We start from the raw sequence: 21,749 nt of genomic DNA, 5'->3' as shown, positions 1-21,749 counted from the left end.
GAGGAGTGACCAACGTATTCTAGGTTGAAGCTAGATGCCCTCTAGCAAATGCAAGAGTGAGGGTAGTGGGATTGGTTCACATCTAGCTCACAAAATAAAAAACATGGAAAAGTCAAAGAACATTCTTAATTAGCTCCCAAAGCATTTTTTAAAATTAATAGCCACAGAGTCAACAGGCCTAGATAAACTGGTAGAGTTGATGAGTTTGAATTTAGAGTCAGAGCTTCACAAAAGCAGCCCTGGAGTTGAGGAACATGTTTAAAATTAAGTCATGAAACGTTATTTTAGCTTTTAGCATGGATAGGTGCTACATCCTGTCTCCTGGAATACACTTGAATAGCCTAATTAAGTTGTTAAGTACACATTGCTCCAGTTAAGCAATTCTTACTGAGGTAATGGTGTGGAGTTTTCCCCCAGGAACACTTCTCCACCAAAGTCATCTTTTACCTTCTTTGAATGCAATTTCTTTCAACAAGCCTTGATTGAGCAGCCATTCAGAGGAGGGCATCTACTTAGATGTATGTGAAAAGGGGAACCTCGGAGCTCAGTTCCAGCCCTCAAGAATTATAATGGTCTGTAGACAAGCCACAGGCATAAGAAAAACTGAAGGAAGATAGAGTGCCATACTTAGATGACAAGCACTAGTAGACAATACAAGGGAAATTGCAAGGCCACTTAGGGGTAAGAGCCAAATGAGTGTTTTAGATAGTGTTCACAAAGAATTATGAATTTTATCCCCTTGGTAGTCACAAAGTTTTTCCCCCTTGAAATTAGAAACCATTCCCCTTTCTAGGTTTTATTTCACTAAGCTTATTAGCCCTTTCTAATGGGATATATTTTTCATTCCTTTCAGTTCTCTTCAGAGCGATAAAATGAGAAAATACATGGAAGCGCATGGCCTAATGCCTGCCACGTGATAAATCCGTAATAAATACTACTTCATGCCTCAGGAACCTTCTTTTTCTGCATTCTTTCAAAAGTGAGTTCACTAAAACTGGTAGCCCTTAGTGAGCTGAGGAGAGAGAGGCTAGACACCCAGAAAGGGGGGGTGGGGGGGTGGGAATGGGAAGCGAGTGACAGCAGGAAACTCCTGTGTGTTTAGCATGCAAGTAATTAACTGGGAAATGGATCAATAAACCAGTGCCTGTTTAAAAAAAATCAATCGCACGAGGATGTGGCGATGAATTAAGTTAATGGGTAGATTATAGGTGGAATAGGCAGTGATTCTTTCAGACTACAGGTGTGTGACAGATTTGAATCAATTAAAGTAAAATCATATCTTTAAACAACTCTGTTGACAGAGTATGTAAATTGGGGTGTGGTAACTTAAACACAGAGAATTCATTTACTGGTATTTCAAAGTCATGCCAAAAAAAACTGGCAATGCTGCTGTTTAAATTTTTCCTTTGATGTAAGTTCTCATGTGTATTTAAAAACGTTTTTGGTTAGGCCAGAGCTGGAGGTCTAATGAGTGTCTACCTTGGTGATTTTCTTCTTTCTTCCCTGTCTTTTACTCAAAATTCAAAGAAAATTCATGTTTCAACATCATTTTACTTTCTCAACTACTAGTTACCTTGGATAGTTTGAAGCCATTTAAAAATAAATGAATATATGCAGTAAAATGCCTGGAAATACAAAGCTAAGTTACTTTGGACAAGTTGCTTTGTCCTTTGGGGCCTCGATTTGAACACTGATAAAATGAAGGGGTTGGATTGATGGTCCCCAAGTTCCTTCCAGCTTTAATCTTCCATTTCAAAGAATATTTGCAGTCAAAATGGTATTCTGAGTGATATTTTTCATTCCTAAAGTGACAGACTTGATGGCAACAGGTTTTAGGTTAAAGTGACAGTCAGAAATTACAATGGCTGTTAGCTATGATGCAGGTTGATCCCATCTGTAATGTAATAAGCATCAGTAGTGTGATTTTTAGGAGCTTCGAGAACTCCTTCTACCAAAAATATCTTTCCCTCCTAACTTTTATGGTGCCTGGAATTTCTGCCATTGAACTTGCTTTTATTAAGAAAGGTGGAAAAATTCCAATTGCCTACCCATTTCCAGGAAGGAAACGTAAACAGAGGGGAGGTTTGTGAGGGAAGAGGAGAAAGAATGGATGGGATGAACAGAGGAAGGAAATGTCCTTTTCAAAGGAGTGAACAGCTTCCCACCTCCAGCTAGGCGTTGCCATCCAGGAAAATAGGTTTAGGGTTGCCAGATTGTCTAAATTTTCCAGATGCACTGGGTATCTTGATTTTCTGTGAAATCTCCTAATTTTAAAATGTGGGGTCAACATCATTTGGGCCAAACATGTCTGTCTTAGTTACTTAGTGCTGCTTTAACAGAAATACCACAAGTGGGTGGCTTTAACAAAAGAATTTATTTGCTCACAGTTTAGGAGGCTAAAAGTGCAAATTCAGGGTGCTGGCTCTCAGGAGAGGCTTTCTCTGTCTACTCTGGGGCAAAATCCTTGTTTCTTTCAGCTTCTCCTCCTTGGTGATCTCCGTGTGGCATCAGTCTTTCTCCATTTGTGCTTCTTCTTTGCTTAATCTTCTTTAATATCTCAAAAGTAATTGGTTTAAGACGCACCTTACACTAATGTGGCTCATTAACGTAAAAAAAACCTATTCCCAAATGAGTTGGCATCCAGTCCATGGCAACTGGTTTGGTTTTTTTTTTGATAAATGGAATGACACGCATATGTTTAGGAGTTAGGATTTACAACCCATGTTTTTGCGGGACACAATTCAATCCATAACAATGTCTTTGACTAAAGCTGTCTTGTGGGCTGTCAGTTTGAAACTTTTATTTAGAAGTAACCAGTTAAGATACCCAGAGTCCCTGGGTGGTGCAAATGGTTAATGTGCTCAGCTGCTAACCAATAGAGTTGGAAGTTTGAGTCGACTGGAAGTGGTGCCTTGCAGGAAAGGCCTGGCAAACTACTTCTGAAAAATCGGCCATTGAAAACTCTAGCGCAGTTCTACTGTTACACATGTGGTCACCATGAGTTGGAATCGACCGCAAGCCAACTGGTTTTAGCTAAGATGCTCAGATCCTTGAGAGAGACTACGTTTTTTTTTGTGTGTGTGTGCTTTAAATGAAAGTTTACAATCCAAGTCAGTTTCTCATACAAAAACTTATACACACATTGTTATGTGACCCTAGTTGTTCTCCCTACAATGTGACTGCACACTCCTTCTCTCCACCCTGTATTTTTTGTGTCCATTCAGCCAGCTCCTGCCCCCTTCTGCCTTCTCATGTCACCTCCAGACAGGAGCTGCCCACATAGTCTCATGTGTCTACTTGAGCTAAGAAGCACATTCCTCACCAGTATCATTTTATGTCTTCTAGTTTTTTTTTAGTCCAGTCTTGGAAACCCTGGTGTCGTAGTGGTTAAGTGCTACAGCTGTTAACCAAAGGGTCGGCAGTTCAAATCTGCCAGGTGCTCCTTGGAAACTCTATGGGGCAGTTCATCTCTGTCCTATAGGGTCGCTATGATGGAATTGACTCGACGAAACTGGGTTAGTCCGGTCTTATCTTCGCCTGAAGAGTTGGCTTAGGGAATGGTTTTAGTTTTGGGCTAACAGAGAGTTTGGGGACCATGACCTCTGGGGTCCCTCTAGTCTCAGTCAGACCCTTAAGTCTGGTCTTTTTACTAGCATTTGAGGTATGCATCTGACTTTTCTCCTGCTCCACCAGGGATTCTCTGTTGTGTTCCCCTTCAGGGCAGTCATTGGTGGTAGCTGGGCACCATCTAGTTCTTCCAGTCTTAGGCTGATTTATGGTTTATGTGGCCCCTTCTGTCTCTTGGGCTCGTATTTTCCTTGTGTCTTTGGTGTTCTTCATTCTCCGTTGCTCCAGGTGGGTAGAGATCAATTGATGCATCTTAGATGGCTGCTTGCTAGCTTTTAAGACTCTCAGATGCCACTCACCAAAGTGGGATGCATGTTTTCTTAATACACTTTGTTATACCAAATGACCTAGGTGATCTCTGAAACCATGATCCCAAAACCCCCCCTCCCACTACTCTGTTCCTCGAAGTGTTTGGTTGTATTCAGGAAACTTCATAGCTTTTGGTTTAGTACAGTTGTGCTGTCTTTCCCTGTATTGTCTGTTGTCCTTCCCTTCACCTAAATTAGTGAATGCCCCTCTCCTTCCCTCCCCACCCTCGTAACCATCAAAGAATGTTTTCTTCTGTGTTTAAACCTTTTCTTGAGTTCTTATAATAGTGGTCTTATACAATATTTGTCCTTTTGTGACTAATTTCACTCAGCATAGTGCCTTCCAGGTTTCTCCATGTTATGAGATGTTTCATGGATTCATCATTGTTCTTTATTGTTGCGTAGCATTCCATTGTGTGAATAATTTGTTTATCCATTCATCCGTTGATGGGCACCTTGGTTGTTTCTATCTTTTTGCCATTGTAAACTGTGTTGCAATGAACATGAGTATGCATATATCCATTCCTGCGAAGGCTCTTATTTCTCTAGGATATATTCCAAGGGCTGGGATTTCTGGATCATATGGTAGGTCTATCGCTAGCTTTTTAAGGAAGTGCCAAATCCATTTCCAAACTGGCTGTACCATTTTACATTCCCACCAGCAGTGTATAAATGTTCTAGTCTCTCCACAACCTCTCCAACATTTATTATATTGGTTTTTGGATTAATGCTGGCCTTGTTGGGGTGAGATTGTGTCTCATTGTCATTTTGATTTGCATTTCTCTAACGGCTAATGATCGTGAGCATTTCCCCATGTATCTATTAGCTGCCTGAATGTCTTCTTTGGTGAAGCGCCTGTTCATATCTTTTGCCCATTTTTAAATTGGGTTATTTGTCTTTCTGTTTTGAGGTTTTACAGTATCTTGTAGATTTTAGAGATTAGAAGCTGATCAGATTTGTCATAGCCAAAATTTTTCTCCCAGTCTGTAGGTTGTCTTTTTACTCTTTTGGTGAAGTCTTTGGATGAGCATAAGTGTTTGATTTTAAGAGCTCCCAGTTATCTAGTTCCTCTTCTGGTGTTTGTGCATTGTTAGTAATGTTTTCTATACTGTTTATGCCATGCATTAGGGCTCCTAGCATTGTCCCTATTTTTTCCTCCATGATCTTTATTGTTTTAGATTTTATATTTAGGTCTTTGACCAATTTTCAGTTAGTTTTTGTGCATGGTGTGAGGTATGGGTCTTGTTTCATTTTTTTGCAGATGGGTATCCAGTTATGCCAGTAGCATTTATTAAAGAAACTGTTTTTTCCCCATTTAATGGGCTTTGGGCCTTTTTCAAATATCAGCTGCTCGTGGGTGGATGAATTTATGTCTGGATTCTCAGTTCTGTTCCATTGGCCTATGCATCTGTTGTTGTACCAGCACCAGGCTGTTTTGACTACTATGGTGGTATAATAGGCTCTAAAATCAGGTAGTATGAGGCCTCCCACTTTTTGTTCTTTTTCAGTAATGCTTTACTTATCCGGAGCTTCTTCCCTCTCCATATGAATTTGGTGCTTTGTTTCTCCATCTCATTAAAAAATGCCATTGGAATTTGGATCTGGATTGCATTGTATTGGTGGGTTGCTTGGGTAGAATAGATATTTTCACAATATTGAGTCTTCCTGTCCATGAGCAAGGTATGTTTTTCCACTTATGTAGGTCTCTTTTGGTTTCTTGTACTAGTGTCTTGTAGTTTTCTTTGTATAGGTCTTTTACGTCTCTGGTTAGATATATTCTTGAGTATTTTATCTCTTGGGGGCTATTGTAAATTGTATTGATTTGGTGATTTCCTCTTCGATGTTCTCCCTGTTGGTGTAGAGGAATGCAGTTGATTTTTGTATGTTTATCTTGTATCCTGATACTCTGCTGAACTCTTCTATTAGTCCCAGTAGTTTTCTTGAGAATTCTTTAGGGTTTTCTGTGTATAAGATCATATCATCTGCAAATAGAGATACTTTTACTTCTTCCTTACCAATTTGGTTGCCCATTTTTCTCTTTCTAGCCTAATTGCTCTGGCTAAGATCTCCAGCACAATGTTGAATAAGAGTGGTGATAAAGGGTGTCCTTGTCTGGATCCCCATTCTCAAGGAGAATACTTTCAGACTCTCCATTTAGGATGATGTTGGCTATTGGCTTTGTTTTAATGACCTTTATTATGTTGAGGAATTTTCCTTCTATTCCTACTTTGCTGAGAGTTTTTTTTATCATGAATGGGTGTTGGACTTTGTCAAATGCCTTTTCTGCATCAATTGATAAGATCATGTGGTTATTGTCTTTTGTTTTATTTATGTGGTGGATTACATTGATTGTTTTTCTAATGTTGAACCATCCCTGCATACCTGGTATGAATCCCACTTGGCCATGGTGAATTATTTTGATACGTTGTTGAATTCTATTGGCTAGAATTTTTGCATCTAAGTTCATGAGGGATACAGGTCTGTAATTTTCTTTTTTTTGTGGTGTCTTTGCCTGGTTTTGGTATCAGGGTTATGCTGGCTTCATAGAATGAGCTGGAGAGTATTCCATCCTTTTATATACTCTGAAATACCTTTAGTAGTAGTGGTGTTAACTCTTCTCTGAAAGTTTGGTAGAATTCTCCAGCGAAGCAGTCGGGGATGGGTTTTTCTTTTGTTGTTGTTGGGAATTTTTAGATTACCTTTATCTCTTCTTTATTGTGGGGTTATTTAGTTGTTCTATCTCTGTTTGTGTTAATTTAGGTAGGTAGTGTGTTCCTAGAAATTTGTCCATTTCCTCTAGGTTTTCAAATTTGTTAGAATACAATTTTTCACAGTATTCTGTTAGGGTTCTTCTACGTTTAGTTGGATCTGTTGTGATATTGCCCATCTCACTGTTTATCTTTTGTCAGTTTGGCCAATGGTTTATCAATTTTGTTAATCTTTTCAAAGAACCAGCTTTTGGTCTTGTTAACTCTTTCAGTTGTTTTCTGTTCTCTATGTCATTTAATTCTGCTCTAATTTTTATTATTTGCTTTCTTCTGCTGCCCGAGGGATTCTCTTGCTGCTGTCTTTCTATTTGTGAGTTGGAGGGTTAAGTCTTTGATTTTGGCCCTTTCTTCTTTTTGGATGTGTGCATTTATTGCTATAAATTGACCTTTGAGCACTGCTTTGGCTGTGTCCCAAGGTTCTGATATGAAGTGTTTTCATTCTCATTTGATTCTATAAATTTCTTTATTCAGTGCTTAATTTCTTTTATAATCCAGTAGTTTTTGAGCAAGGTGTTGTTCAGTTTCCATGTGTTTGTTTTGTTTTTACCTGCTTTTTCTGTTGTTGATGTCTACTTTTATGGCTTCATGGTTAGAAAAGATGCTTTGTAATATTTTGATGTTTTGGATTCTGTTAAGGCTTGCTTTATTACCTAATATGTGGTTTTATTCTGGAGAATGTCCCATATGCATTGGAAAAGGAAGTATACTTGGGTGCTGTTGGGTGGAGTATTCTCTATATATCTATGAGGTCAAGTGGATTGATTGTGGCATTTAGATCACCTGTGTCTTTATTGAGCATCTTTCTGGATGTTCTGTCCTTCACCGAAAGTGGTGGTTGAAGTCTTCTACTATTATTGTGGAGCTGTCTATCTCTGTTTTCAGTGCTGTTCGAGTTTGTTCTATGTATTTTGGAGCCCTGTCTTTGGGTGCGTAAATATTCATTAAGGTCATATCCTCCAGGTGTATTGACCCTTTAATCATTATGTAGTGTCCTTCCTTATCCTTTGTGGTGGATTTAACTTTAAAGTCTATTTTGTCAGACATTAATATTGCCAGTCCTGCTCTTTTTTGATTGTTGTTTGCTTGATATATTTTTTCTCCATCCTTAGAGTTTTAGTTTGTTTGTGTCTTTAAGTCTGAGGTGTGTCTCTTGTAGGCAGCATTTACAGGGATCATGTTTTTTAATCCATTCTGCCACTCTCTGTCTCTTTACTGGTGCATTTAGTCCATTTACATTCAGTGTAATTACTGATAGGTATTTTTTTTTTTCTATGAGTTTAGTGCTGTCATTTTGATGTCTTTTTTTGTGTGTTGTTGACGGTTTCTTTTTCCACTTAATTTTATGTGCTTAATCGTTTTTCTTTATATATTGTCTTATTCTTCTTTTTCGTTTTTGTTGCTTTTGTATTTGCTAAGTCTTTATGTGTTTCTTGTTTTTTTATTTTGATGTGTAGGATTGTTAGATTCCTTTGTGGTTAACTTTTTACTCCTGTTTTCCTAAGTTTAAACCAAACTTTTATTTGTTTATATCTCCTTGACTTCCTCTCCATATGAAAGATCTATGACTACATTTTTTAGTACCCCTTTTTTGATTTAACATTGTCATCTTTTACATAATGATGGACAGAACACATGTTAACACCATTTAACCAATTTCAACATTAAGTTATGGACACCTGGGTTCAGGCAGCGCTTGGGGAATGGGTGTGGCTTTAGATGAGAGGGCAGGGGGTGGCAGCAAGGGGAGGGCTACAAAAGGTTGAAAGCCTGGGCTTCGAGGGTGGTAGGGTGGCAGGGTGGGCTTCTGTCTCCTCTCCCAAATTATACTTTAATCTTTTCTGGGGTAGGAAATGGGTCTTTCTGTGATTCAGTGTTGTGATTCTAGGCCAAAGATGTGTAGAACCCAGTCAGATAACATTTGCACACCTAGGAGTGCTGTGGTTCTGACAGAAAGTAAGTATATTACTGTGAATATTGAATCAAGTGTACACACAACCTCGGTGGGGAGTTGCTGAGATACCAATGTGGAATTTCTCTTACTAAATGACTCAAAAAGGGCTCAGTTTGTCCATTAGTCATAAAGAAATCAGTAGAAAAAGCTGCATATGCTTGGCGTTTAAAGCATTTTTGTAATGTTTATGACAATTCAGTATATTAAGGTATATATCATAGGCTGGAAACCCTGGAGGTATAGTGGTTAAGAACTACTGCTGCTAACCAAAAGGCTGGCAGTTCGAATCCACCAGCTGGTCCTTGGAAACACTGTAGGGCAGTTCTACTCTGTCCTGTAGGGTCGCTATGAGTTGGAATCAACTTGATGGCAACGGGTTTTGTTTTGTTTTTGGACCAACAACAAATCAGATTAGCTTTCATTTTACTTGGACCCACAATCAACACCCATGGAAGCAGTAGTCAAGAAATCAAAGGGTGCATTGAACTGGTCAAATCTTCTGCAAAAGGCCTTTTTAAAGTGTTAAAAAGCAAAGATGCCACCTTAAAAACTAAGGCGCACCTGACCTAAGCCATGGTGTTTTCAATTGCCTTATATGTGTAAGAAAGCTGGGCAATGAATAAGGAAGACCAAAGAAGAATTGACACCTTTGAATTAATGGTGTTGGCAAAGAATACTGAATATACCATGAACTGCCAAAAGAATGAACAAATCTGTCTTGGAAGAAGTACAGCTGGATGTTCCTTAGAAGCGAGGATGGTGAGATTTCATGTCACATACTTTGGACATGTTATCAGGGAGGATCAGTCCCTGGGGAAGGACATTTTGCTTGATAAAGTAGAGTGTCAGTGAAAAAAAGGAAGACCCTGAATGAGATGGATTGACACAGTGGCTGCAACAATGGGCTCAAACATTACAACGATCATGAGGATGACACAGGACCGGGCAGTGTTTCATTCTGTTGTACATAGGGTCATTATGAGTCAGAAGTGACTTGACGGCATCTAACAACAACAACAACAACAATATCAGATTAGCATTTTAATCTCAGAGTAAGATGTGATTTTGGATTTATAATTTTGTTATGAACTTTACTAAGTTTATAAACTGCATAATAATATTTGAAAGAACTTCAGAATGTATTTGCACAATTAGTTTTCTCATATTTTATTAAAATTGTTACTAAAAATTTTACTAAAAATTACTTGGGAAGTGCTTGGTAGACATTTGAAGTACTTAAAAATTTGAAAGTATTACCTCTACGAATTCATTTAAAAATATTGAATAGAGTTAATGAATTATGTTTATAAGTGGGACCAAACATTAATCAAAGTTTCCCTTAAGAAAACCCAAACCCATTGCCGTCGATTCCGACTCATAGTGACCCTATAAATTTGCTTTAGTGAATTTTAAAAATTACCAAATTATAAATAGTATAATTAAGTTCTTAAAATTAAAGACAGAGTTTAAGAATTTTTTTTATTTTACCTTTAATAAATTTAATATTAATTTTTATGAAGGACAGAGTAGCCATAAAAAGTCTCTTATGTTTTCAGAAGTTCAATGACATAAAAAAATCTCACAAAAAACTCACTTTTGCCTTCATATCCTCAGAGCTACACACAATGTGTGGCTCTCAGAGGTGGGTTAATTATTGTTTGCCAAATAGACTGAGTACTTCAGTTTAGTGCTTAAAATGGGGACAAGTGGTACTGAGAGAGTGGCGAGATGAGTTAAATAGACCATGATTGCTTTATAGTGGTGCCTGGTTCTGTCTACGTAGCTCTTAACTAACCAGAGGAATGTGGTGTAAAATGAAGGACCCATCAGTCATTTCAGTCAAAGAAAATGATTTATATCTTAAGGGTTATTTCAAGTATCAATAGTCTTCCTCAATTTCCAGTATGCCTCTTCTACCTAGTGACTGACACACAAATATTTGAATCACCTGAGTGGGAGTTTGTTCTAGAAGTCCCATAGAATGTTTGACCACTTCCCTTTAGAGGATCCTCTGCTAGAGAGTAGTAAAGATCATCTAAGGGTTTGTCTTGTTTCTTTACTTTTCTTTAACCTAAAACAGCTTCTTTGCTTATTGTTATTATTTTTGTCTTTCATGACATTAATATATTTAAGATCTTAGAACCCTATATCCAACCCCATTCATTGCTTTAATTTTATCTAATAATCACTACCAGGTTATTGACAGTCTTTGTTTAAACCAGGGATTTGAATTGGGGTTCGTTCTGTTTGAAATCCTTGCTGAGAATTATAATTTCCACCCCAGATATACTGAATCAGAATCTACACTTTAACAAGATCCCCAGGTGATTCTCGTGCATAATAAGTTTTGAGAACCACTGCTGTACTAGTGTTCTCAGAATTGGTCCATAACGAGCAGCATCAGCATTGCCTGGGAACTTTTTAGAAATGCACATTCTCAGCAGGGGTTCGAACCACCTTTAGTGACTGGAAACTGCTGCCACGTTGATTCCTAGTGACCCTACAGAACAGAGTAGAACTGCACCATTTGGAATCCTGGGGGCATAGTGGTTAAGAGTTCGGCAGCTAACCAAAAGGTTGTCAATCTGAATCCACCAGCTGCTCCTTGTTAATCCTATGGGGCTGTTCTACCCTGTACTACAGGGTTGTTGTGAGTTGGAATTGACTCGATGGCAATAGGTTTAGTTTTGGTTTAGTGACAGGAAACTTTAAAAATGTCTTCAGAGCCAAAGTGATGAGTTCTAATCCTACCTCCCCCATGATCTCGGGCAAACTCACTACTCATTACTCTCCTTAGATAATTTAACCTCGATACATTTCTATTATCAAATATAGACTATATGTCCATATTCAAATTTCTGTAGTTGTCCCAATGATGTATAGCTTTCTTTTTTTAATCTAAGATTCAGTCGATGATCAGCATAGCATTTAGTTATCTTATCTCTTTAGTGCCTTTTAATCTAGAACAGTTTCCCTGCTTATTTTATTTTTCATGACATTGACATTTTTGAAGAGCCCAGACCAGTGATTTTAGGGTTTCAAAGGTGGATTCAAACTGCCGACCTTTGGTTAGCAGCTGATCTCCTAACCACTGCACCACCAGGGCTTCAGTGATTTTGCAGACAGTCCTTCAGTTTGGATGTATCTAATCATTTCTTCATGACCATTTAATCTTTAGACAGCTCTGAATTCTGAGGGGTTCTTCCTTCTATTGAACTAAAGTTTTGTTGTCATTTCTACCAATTGTTGCCAGTTTTAACTTTTAGGAGAGAATAGAAGTATTCTGCTCAGTGAATATATTTGTTGAAAAACTGAATGAATGAAGGGATGTCAATAAGCTTTCAGCTGAAAAATGTGCATGTTTGGTAATGGACTCTTGGTATCTGGGAACACTGGGACATGGTCCTCCTCTGAACCAAAGCACTCACCACTTAGGTGTCTGGGCCAGCAAGCCATGCTGTTAGAAGGGGCATTTGCATTCATGATGGAAAAAAAAATTAAACCATAAGCAAAAAAGAAGATTGTAACATTTGGTGCCGGTTATGATATTCTGGTTGAGGCCCACTCTGGCTTTGCTTGGGAAAAGGGAAGAGATGGGTGTGGTGCAGAAACCAGGCTGGAAAGCAACATTAGTAACTCTAGCAACTGCTAACAGTTATCAGGAAGGCTTAAAAAAGGCTCATCCTTTTTTTTCTTTTTTGAGAAAGCCATACAACTCATATTTGTCCTACTAGAATCAAATGTTATGCAACCAAATTTATGTGTCCATAGTACACATATTGACAGATAAGCAGCTTAGTGATTCATACTAAGAGGAATGTATCTGAGGCGTGGAGTTCTGCATAAATGTTCTTGTTAAAAACACATGTTCTGTGAGTTTAGCAATATCCCCTAGGAGCTGGGAATGAAATCAAATCAGTAACACAGTTACTGAGTGTTCCAAGCAAAGCCAGCAGAGAGCTTAAACTAAAAGGTGAAAATAAGGCACAACCGGAGGAAATGAAAAGGAAAGACCTAAACACCTCTTTATTAGAAAAGATGTCACAAAGCAGAATGAGTGGTTTCCAAATGGCGTGTAAAGACCACAGTTGTTAGAATTTAGAGGAGGGTGCAGTGAGGTGGAAGTGCTGCTCTGCCTTTAGCTTTGAGGCAGTTTGTTTGATCTCTTTCTACAAGTATTAAAACAAGGGCATTTGAGGTTAGTGACTTCTAACATTTTTGTCAGTATTAACACTTTCTAATTCAATGATGCTGTGAGAGGCTTTGTGAAGCAAGTATTTGGCATGAATGAGAATTGGCTGGTGGAGGAAAGATACGTACCAAATGAAAATAACCGGCTGCCCATGTCATGGATTGAATTGTGTCCCCCCAAAATGTGTCAACTTGATTAGGCCATGATTCCCAGTACTGTGTGGCTGTCCTCCATTTTGTGATTGTATATTATGTTAAAGAGGATTAGGGTGGGATCGTAACAACCTTACCCAGGTCATATCCCTGATCTAATGTAAAGAGAGTTTCCCTTTTCTGCACCACCTTTTCTCTCTCAAGAGATAAAAAGAAAAGGGAAGCGAGAAGAGAGAGAGGACCTCATACCACCAAGAAAGCAGTGCCGGGGGCAGAGTGTGTCCTTTGGACCCATGATCCCTGCGCAGACATTCTCCTAGTCTGGGGAAGACTGATGAGATGGCCAACACAGACAGAAAGCCTTCCCCTGGAGCTGATACCCTGAATTTGGAGTTTTAGCCTACTTTACTGTGAAGAAATAAGTTTCTCTTTGTTAAAGCCATCCACTTATGGTATTTCTGTTATAGCGGCACTAGATGACCAAGACACCCCAGCTCTAGATACTCTTTAAATAGACTACATCATCACTGCCACCCCCACCTCTCTCACCATCATTTCATCACTGATCAATTGCCTGTGAGGTGTCTGGCTCGGGGATTAGAAGAGGTGTTTGAAATTATGTCCTATGTGATTGCAGGAAAAAAGATTGATTTAAATCAACACTAGTACCTTCCATTCTGTTTTGCAGTACAGTGGGCAATCTTTAGATTCTACTCATCGATACTTTAATTTGTACAGACTTTGTCCTCTTGAATCATAAACTGGATTCCTGATGTGGTCCTCCTATCAGTAGTCCTCTCTGTTGTTAGGTGCCGTTTAGTTGATTCTGACTCATAGAGACTCTGCATGACAGAGTAGAACTGCCCCATAGTGTTTGCTAGACTGTATGGAACTGTATCATCACATCTTTTTCCCTTGGAGCCCCTGGTGGGTTTGAACTGCCTATCTTTCAGTTAGCAGTTGAGCACTTAACCATTGCACCACCAGGGCTCCTTCAGTCCTCTCTGGATAAGCGGAAATCCCATATTTTTTGTAGTTCAAACTGGATAACTAGATAAAAAAAAATATAGGTACCAAGCACAGTTTGCACACACTACGTAATTTCCTCTTTGATTATCTCTGCTGCCAAAAACGTTGACTCCCTTTAGTAATATCTTGGGGATGGTGGTTCACCAACTCCCCTTCTACCACCATCAAGGATTCTCACTCTTTTTTGGATTATGAATCCCTTTGAAAGAATCTTTTGAAAGCTATGGAGTCTCAGTACAGAAGAAAGAAAAAATGCATATGTGCTTATTAAAATAATTTGTATAATATTTTAGGGATTTCTTTTATAAACCCTCACTGCAAACTGGATGTGAAATCAATATTTTGTTAAGCCAGTATAAAAAAGAATGAAGTTGCATTAATATATGATTCTTTTCACCATTTTCTCCACACCTTCAGAATGGATGAGGTCTCAGGGAGGTGGTTGTCTAATCAGAATTTCTGCCTGACTTGACTTCCAATTTTTCCTTTATAAAGTACACTCTAAAATCCTTTTGAAAATTCAGCTTCAGGCATATAAGACACATGTTAGCTGAAATAGGCTATGGCTTCTATTCTGCGTCCCATGGTCCCTAAGTCATATATTTTTCTTTTTCCTGTTATGTTTGCAATTGCTACTTCATTTGCATAACTTTATCTGTCAGGTGCTTTCTGATCATAGCGTAGGGGCCTGATACAGCTTTGCTTCTACCTACAGAGAGGAGGCCTCCTGTAGCCTCCTTGTCTGGGGTGTGGGCATATTAAGACTACATATCAGGGATGCTGCCATGTGATCTGTTACAAAGGTCAGTTTTGTCAGTCAACTTCTTTCAGGACAGCAGGTAGTGAGAACCTCCTACCTGAGTTTTGAACTCTTTTACACAATTCTCTATCCTCCGTGCATATCTTTGCTTTCTGTTGATGAAAAACAAATCAAGTTATTCATTCATGAATTTATGTCAAGATTATTTTCCTCAGTTTCTTTCCTAATCCCTAGTTAGCGTTTTCTCTCCTTTAAACCAGTAACACTTAAGTTAGCCCTTCTTGCCTGTTTTCCAGGTTAGCTAAAGGCAAGGTTGGAGCTTGGCTGCCCACTTTGCTGTGTCTTCAGGGAATCTGTCTCCCTGACAGCAAGAAATGGGGTGGGCTCGGATTCCAAGAAGTCCAATCAGCCCAGGAGTTCTGACCTTTCTGAGTCCAGAGCCCGTTTTACAAGTGGATGCTTTGAGAAGTGGTTTCCTTCCCCCTTTTGTGTTTTCCCCTAGGCTGCCATTACTTCTCTACCGTTTATACAGATTCTTTTAAGCAGTTTGGCAATGTTCAGCGTCTTCCTCTTTAAAAGTCCAGCAATAAAAATTTTAAGAGCCTGCAGCCATTAACAGCATGCAGCTCAGTTCTCTAAAACTCCATCTGGATTTGGGTATTTGACTAAAATGTAGTGTTCTATTTGCCCAAAGTTCTAAGTTTAAAGAGCAGAAATCACAGAATCCCAGAAACAGAGCGACCTAAGACAGCACCAACTCTGACCTTTCTAAGTTACAGATAAAGAATTTGAAATCTAGAGTTATTAAGATCACATGGCTAAGACTTGAAAATGGAAAGGAGTTTCAAAAAATATCATTTTGGTCAGTATTTCTTTTTAGCTCAAAATTAAAACACAATGTACTTTGTGGGAAAGTATTCACATTCAACAGTTGTTTTCCAGGAAAAATAACTTCATCTGAGAATTAAAAGCTTTGCTGTGTACTTACTGTGACATCACGTGTCAGATGGAAACTCCCGAAGAAGCCATGCAAAAGTTGTTAAATGATTTGTGAGGGTTTGCAGGGGGATCCCTTGCTTCCCCAAGCTTGGGTCTAGGGGAAGACAATCAAGGACAAGGAAATCTCAGTAGCATCAGAAATTCCTTAGACTCTAAGTCCGAAACTTGCCCCCCTTAAACAAACAAACAAACAAACCAATCAACCATTTGCCATCTAGTTGATTCCAACTCATGGCGACCCCACGTGTGTCAGAGTAGAACTGTGCTCTGTAGGGTTTTCAGTGGTTGATTTTTCAGATGTAGATTGCAAGGCCTTTCTTCTAAAGATGTCTCTAGGTAGTCTTGAACCTCCAAACTTTTGGTTAGCAGCTGAGCACATTAAATGTTTGCACCACCCAGGGGTTCAGTGATGGTTAAGGTTGTGTCAACTTGGCTGGGCCATGATTGTCAGTGGCTTGGCAGTTATAATGTAGTTTGTAGCTATATTATGGTGTAATCACCTTTATGATGAGATCTGCTATGAACAGCCAATTGGTTGCAAGGAAATTTCCTTGGGGGTGCGGCCTGCGTCCAATATATGTAGATTTTTTGGCAAAGCTTGCTGGCTTTTGCTTGCTGTGGATCCTGCAGCTAACTCCTGTTCATCTGACCTCCAGGGTCACTATGAGTCAGAACGACTGGAAGGTAACAATTTGTTTTTTTAATATCAGAGAACATCTTTGGGATTTAAGACATACTATAACTGGCAGATACCATTAGTTGTCTACCCAGTACACACTGCCTCCTTCATGGGACAGTGTGCCCAGCTGCAGCTGATGACCATCACTGGTTTAAGCCCATCAGGGCCCTCCTGTTGTCTGCTTTCTTAGTCTACCTTACAGAACTGGTTGTCATATGACCAGTGCTGGCCAGTGAGGTAAGTGTTCATATTTTTTCCTGATAAAAGGGACTGATATGTTTGATACAACACCCAGCCCTGCTTCTTTCTGCCTCAAATGTGGCAGCAGCCACTTTACAACCAAGAAAAAAAGTTCGAGAGAATTGTAGAGGCTCTGATATTATTAAGCTGCTGAACTGCAGAACTCCTTGTTATGTGAGAGAAAAAAAAAAAACAACTCTGAGTTTTTAGGCCAATGTTAGGTATTCTGTTACTTGCAGTCAAAGTATTGTATTTTCTATTGTATTATTACTAAGTGATACGATAACATAGATTAAAGTAGATGAATGTAAGACAAAGAAATTAAGTACAACCGTACAGAGTAAGTAATGCTTTCCCTGTTTATCCCTGAGAAAGGGTTTTGAGTTATGGTCTTTGTGAAGGAAATATGAAGTTGTGAGGAAGTATTAGTCAGGATATTCATTGCCATTTAGTCAATTCTGAATCATAACAACCCTACAGGGTCACTGTGAATTGGATTTGACTCAACAACAACGGGCTTTAGTCAGGATAAAAAAGTTTATGCTGAAGTCACAAAGAAAGCCCACCATCTCAGTAGCTTAACACTATAAAACAACTACTACCTGTGGGCCAAATTTGGCCCATGGCCTGTTTTTGTAAATAACACAACCCCAGCACTGTGGGGAGCTAAGAGATTGATCTAATACCATTAGACTATTAGTTCCTTAAAGCCATTGGCCACCTGTGGGTATATAAACTGAAATTAATTGAAACGTAATAGGATTAAAAATTCAGTTTCTTAGTTGCTATCCAATATGGTAGCCACTAGAGTCTCTAGGAGTCAGAATCGATTCAATAGCAATGGGAGTCACATTTCAGGAGTCTCAGGGTGGTGTAAACAGTTAAGCATTCAACTACTACCCGAAAGGTTGGCAGTTCAAGCTCACCTAGAGGCATCTCAGGAGACAGGCCTGGAGATCTGCTTCCAAAAGCTCACTGCCTTGAAGACCCTATGGCACAGTTCTACTCTGCACACATGAGGTCAGCATGACCCAAAATTGACTCAATGGCAACTAACAACAACAACAACAGCAGTCACATTTCAAGAGCTTCACAGCCACATGTGGCTAGTAGCTACTGCATTGCACAACAGAGAACATTTCTGTCATCACAGAAAGTTTTATTGAATAGCATTGCTTTATACAGGGGTCAGCAAATTTTTTCTGTAAAAGGCCAAAAAAAACCAAACCTGCTGCTGTCAAGTCAATTCCAACTGATAGTGATTCTATAGGACAGAACAGAACTGCCCCATAGGGTTTCCAAGGAGTGGCTGATGGATTCAAATTGCTGACCTTTTGGTTAGCAGCCATAGCACTTAACTACTACGCCACCAGGGTTTCCCATGTAAAAGGCCAGGTAGTAAATATTCTAGGCTTTGCGGGCCTTGAAGCAGAAATGAAGGATATTACATGTCTCTGTGGCTACTACTTAATTCTGCTGTTGTAGCTCAAAAGCAGCCATAGATAACATGGAAACAAATTGGCATGACTGTGTTCCAATAAAACTTTATTTACAAAAACAAGGAGCTGTAATTTACTCATCTCTCCTTTGTAGTGGTAAGCTACTAGGATAGGCTTTCTTTGTGACTTCAGCATGAGCTATTCTATCCTGAGTTATAATACTTCTATCCCATCTGGGTGATCAATAGGATGTACCTTTGATATCACTCTAAAAATTTCACACAAAACAGTATCAATATAAGCTTAGAGTAAATGTAAATAATTAATGTTTACAATTCTTTTTGAGTTAAAAATACTCCTTCTTTAGCACAGTTTTATAATTTTTATAATTTTATCAGTTTGCAAATTCTTCAAACTAGTTCTTTTCTCAAGCTCTTGATGATGGCTAAATTCAAAAATTGAGCGTGTTGAGGGATTAAAACTGCACAAGGGTTCATAAGAAATTTAATAAAAAATATAAATATTATCCATGACCTGATTTAAGCAAATCTAAGTTCTTGGGTCTGCTGAATCATTTGCAGGGCTGTTAATAGACCTCCTAGCACACTTACGGGCAAGTAGAAGAAGTAAATATTAAGTAGCTTTGTGACCTTAAACAAATAATTCACATAACAGGCTTGTGTTTTCTAATTTTACCTTCTAGCACTTAAAAGTTATGTTAAAGGCCTAAGTCACACAGTTATCCAAAGTCAGTGGGGTTGTGCACTCTTTTTATTAGATACTACTGCCCTCTGCTGGATGCTTGCCGTATCTGCATATGCTTTCTTTTCCTCTCCCAGCGTGCTTAACTTAGCCCAGCCACTTAGACAGTCTGTGGTCCTCTGTATACCATGTCATGAGCTGCAGTATTTCATTAATGATCAATGAAACACAAGTGTAGAGAGTGAATTTTAAAAGTTCCTTCACTTCTGTTATTTTATTTAAAAACATCCAAACTATACCATAGAATTATAGTTAGAAAAAACCTTAGATACCATGCTAGAAATTTCAAACCAATATCATATACTGTTTTCAAGAACGTACTTACATTGTGAGAACATAAAAACACTGGCAGGGATGATACACACCAACATCAGGATGGAGATTGCTCATGGGAAGGGAAGGAGGTAAACTATACTGGGAAGGAGTGCGTTCCCTTGTGTCTATGTTTATTTATTAAAAAGAGGTTGAGGCCAATTTGACAAAATATTTATGTAACAAAACAGCGGGGCTTGGTGAGGCAGATATTGTAAAATAATTTTATTTTCTCACACCACTGTTTACACATGTTCCATATGGAATCTCCCTTCTCTACTCTGGGATGATATTTTGGGCTGATCCCATAGCTTTTCCTGTCTCTTTAGGCATTGATTTAGAGTTTCCTTAAAAGTCCAGTCTGATCTAAATACAGTGTTAATCCCTCATTCATCTTAAAGCACCATTCCTGTCTTCCCTGGCCTGACAGGCTCAGCAGCTTGTAGTAGTCAGCCTCTTCTCTACTTGGTCCTTACTCTGAGTCCTTTGATTTTTGGGGTGGTGTTGGGGGAGGAAGGCACTGTCAGGGCAGAAAAACCTTGCTTGGCTGGTGCTATGGATTGAATTGTGTCCCTCAGAAAGGTATGTTGAAGTTCTAACCCTGGGTACCTGTGACTGTGACCTTATTTAGAAATAGAGTCTTTGAAGATGTGATCAGCTTAGTAACATGAGCCACACTGGTCCTAAGCCAACATGAGTGATGTCCCTATAAAAGAGGGGAAGAGACAGACGCACACACAGAGGAAAGATGAGCATGTGAAGATGGAGACAGACTGGAGTGGTGCATGTACACGCCAAGGAATGTCGAAGATCACCAGCTGTCACCAGAAGCTAGGAGAGGCATGGGACAGATTCTCCCTCAAAACCCTAAGAAGGAATCAACTTGTCCAATTACCCTGATTACAGATTTCTAGCCTCTAGAACTGAGACAACACATTTCTGTTATTTTAAGCTAGTCACTTCGTGTTATTTTGTTATAGCCCTGGGAAACTAGGACAACTGGATCATTTTGTAGCTTGGGTTGTAGCTGAGGGGGCACATCTGGGGTTATTTGTGACTTTTTCATGAAGGAGCTCCTGCTTCTGGTAAAACCCCTACACAGATTCTTTCTGCTGGAGTCACCTAGCCCTGGAAGATAGACCTGTTGAGTGGGATTGTTTCCAGATGACTCAAGCCCTGCTGTCTTCCACAGGCTCCTTTCTGGCTGTAGGAAATATACTTTCCTACTGTGAGAGCAGTGCGGCTCCCTCTCATTGAGCCACCACCCAAGCAGGGGCAGTTACAGTCTCTTGCCTTTACTAGTCTTCATTAATTTGTTAGTGAAAATATAGTGGTTATGTTCATAAAACAGTGTTTCATTCATTTATCTATTATTTAAAATATGACATATATGTAATGTCCCCAAGGCTTGTGAGTCAAGAAATATTTCTACAAGAACTGACTTAACCTGTAACAGCCCAACTCAGTAGTAGCCTGAGTTCTGGGTTAGAATTCTTTGGTGCACAGCAGAGGAAAAGAAAGAAGACTAATACTTCTTTTTGGGACATAGACCCAGGACTAAAAAAGAAGTTTTTTTAATTAGATAAAGTTTGTATTTAACATCTTCCTATCTTCTATCTTCTTATCCTTAGTCTACTTGGCACGCAGTTTCCTTATCTGCTTTAATCCTATCCCTAACCCTGCCCCACTCCAGAAAGGACCCTATGCTCAAAAAATATTACTATTACCACATCCACATTCCCCAAATTTCAATCCCTGTGCAGCTTATCTCTTTTAGAATTTAGTTTAATCAGATTACTTCTAATTTGTATTAATGGGTAAATTATTGACTGTTATGGACTGAATTGAGTCTCCCCCCAAAAATATGTGTTGTAAATCCTAACCTCTATACCTGTGGTTAAAGCCTTGGTGGTATAATGGTTAAGAACTTGGCTCCTAACCAAAAGGTCGACAGTTTGAATCCACCAGCCACTCCTTGGGAATCTACCAGCCACTCCTTGGAAGTCCTATAGGGCTGCTATGAGTTCAAATCGACTTGATGGCAACGGGTTTGGTTTTTATGGTTATACCTGTGGTTATAATCCCCTTTGGGAATGGGCTTTCTTTGTTATGTTAATGAGACAGTATTAGTGTAGAGTGTGCCGTAAATCAATCTCTTTTGAGATATAAAAAAGCAGATCAAGCAAGCGAAGGAAGATAGATGCCACGCCACATGAAGATCACCAAGGAGCCAAGAAACAGAGACTGAAACAAGGACCTTCTACAAGAGCCAACAGAGAGAGAAAGCCTCCTGGAGCCATTGCCCTGAATTTGGACTTCTGGCTTCCTAAACTGCGAGAAAATAAATTTCTGCTTGTTAAAGCCACACGCTTGTGGTATTTCTGTTATAGCAGGACTAGATAACTAAGATGAGGACTTATAATTCAGGAACATTGGTATTTTAGTAGGATACTTAAGTATTTGTTACCGCCTTACTTCCATTCGGTGTAAGGTTGGGATGATCCTAAAGCCTTCAACTTAAAAAACAGTTT

Source organism: Elephas maximus, chromosome 1 (genome assembly GCF_024166365.1).
Source record: "Elephas maximus indicus isolate mEleMax1 chromosome 1, mEleMax1 primary haplotype, whole genome shotgun sequence".
In the NCBI taxonomy this organism is placed as follows: domain Eukaryota; kingdom Metazoa; phylum Chordata; class Mammalia; order Proboscidea; family Elephantidae; genus Elephas; species Elephas maximus.
The sequence above is the reverse complement of the archived record's forward strand: the minus strand, read 5'-3'. Positions refer to the sequence as shown.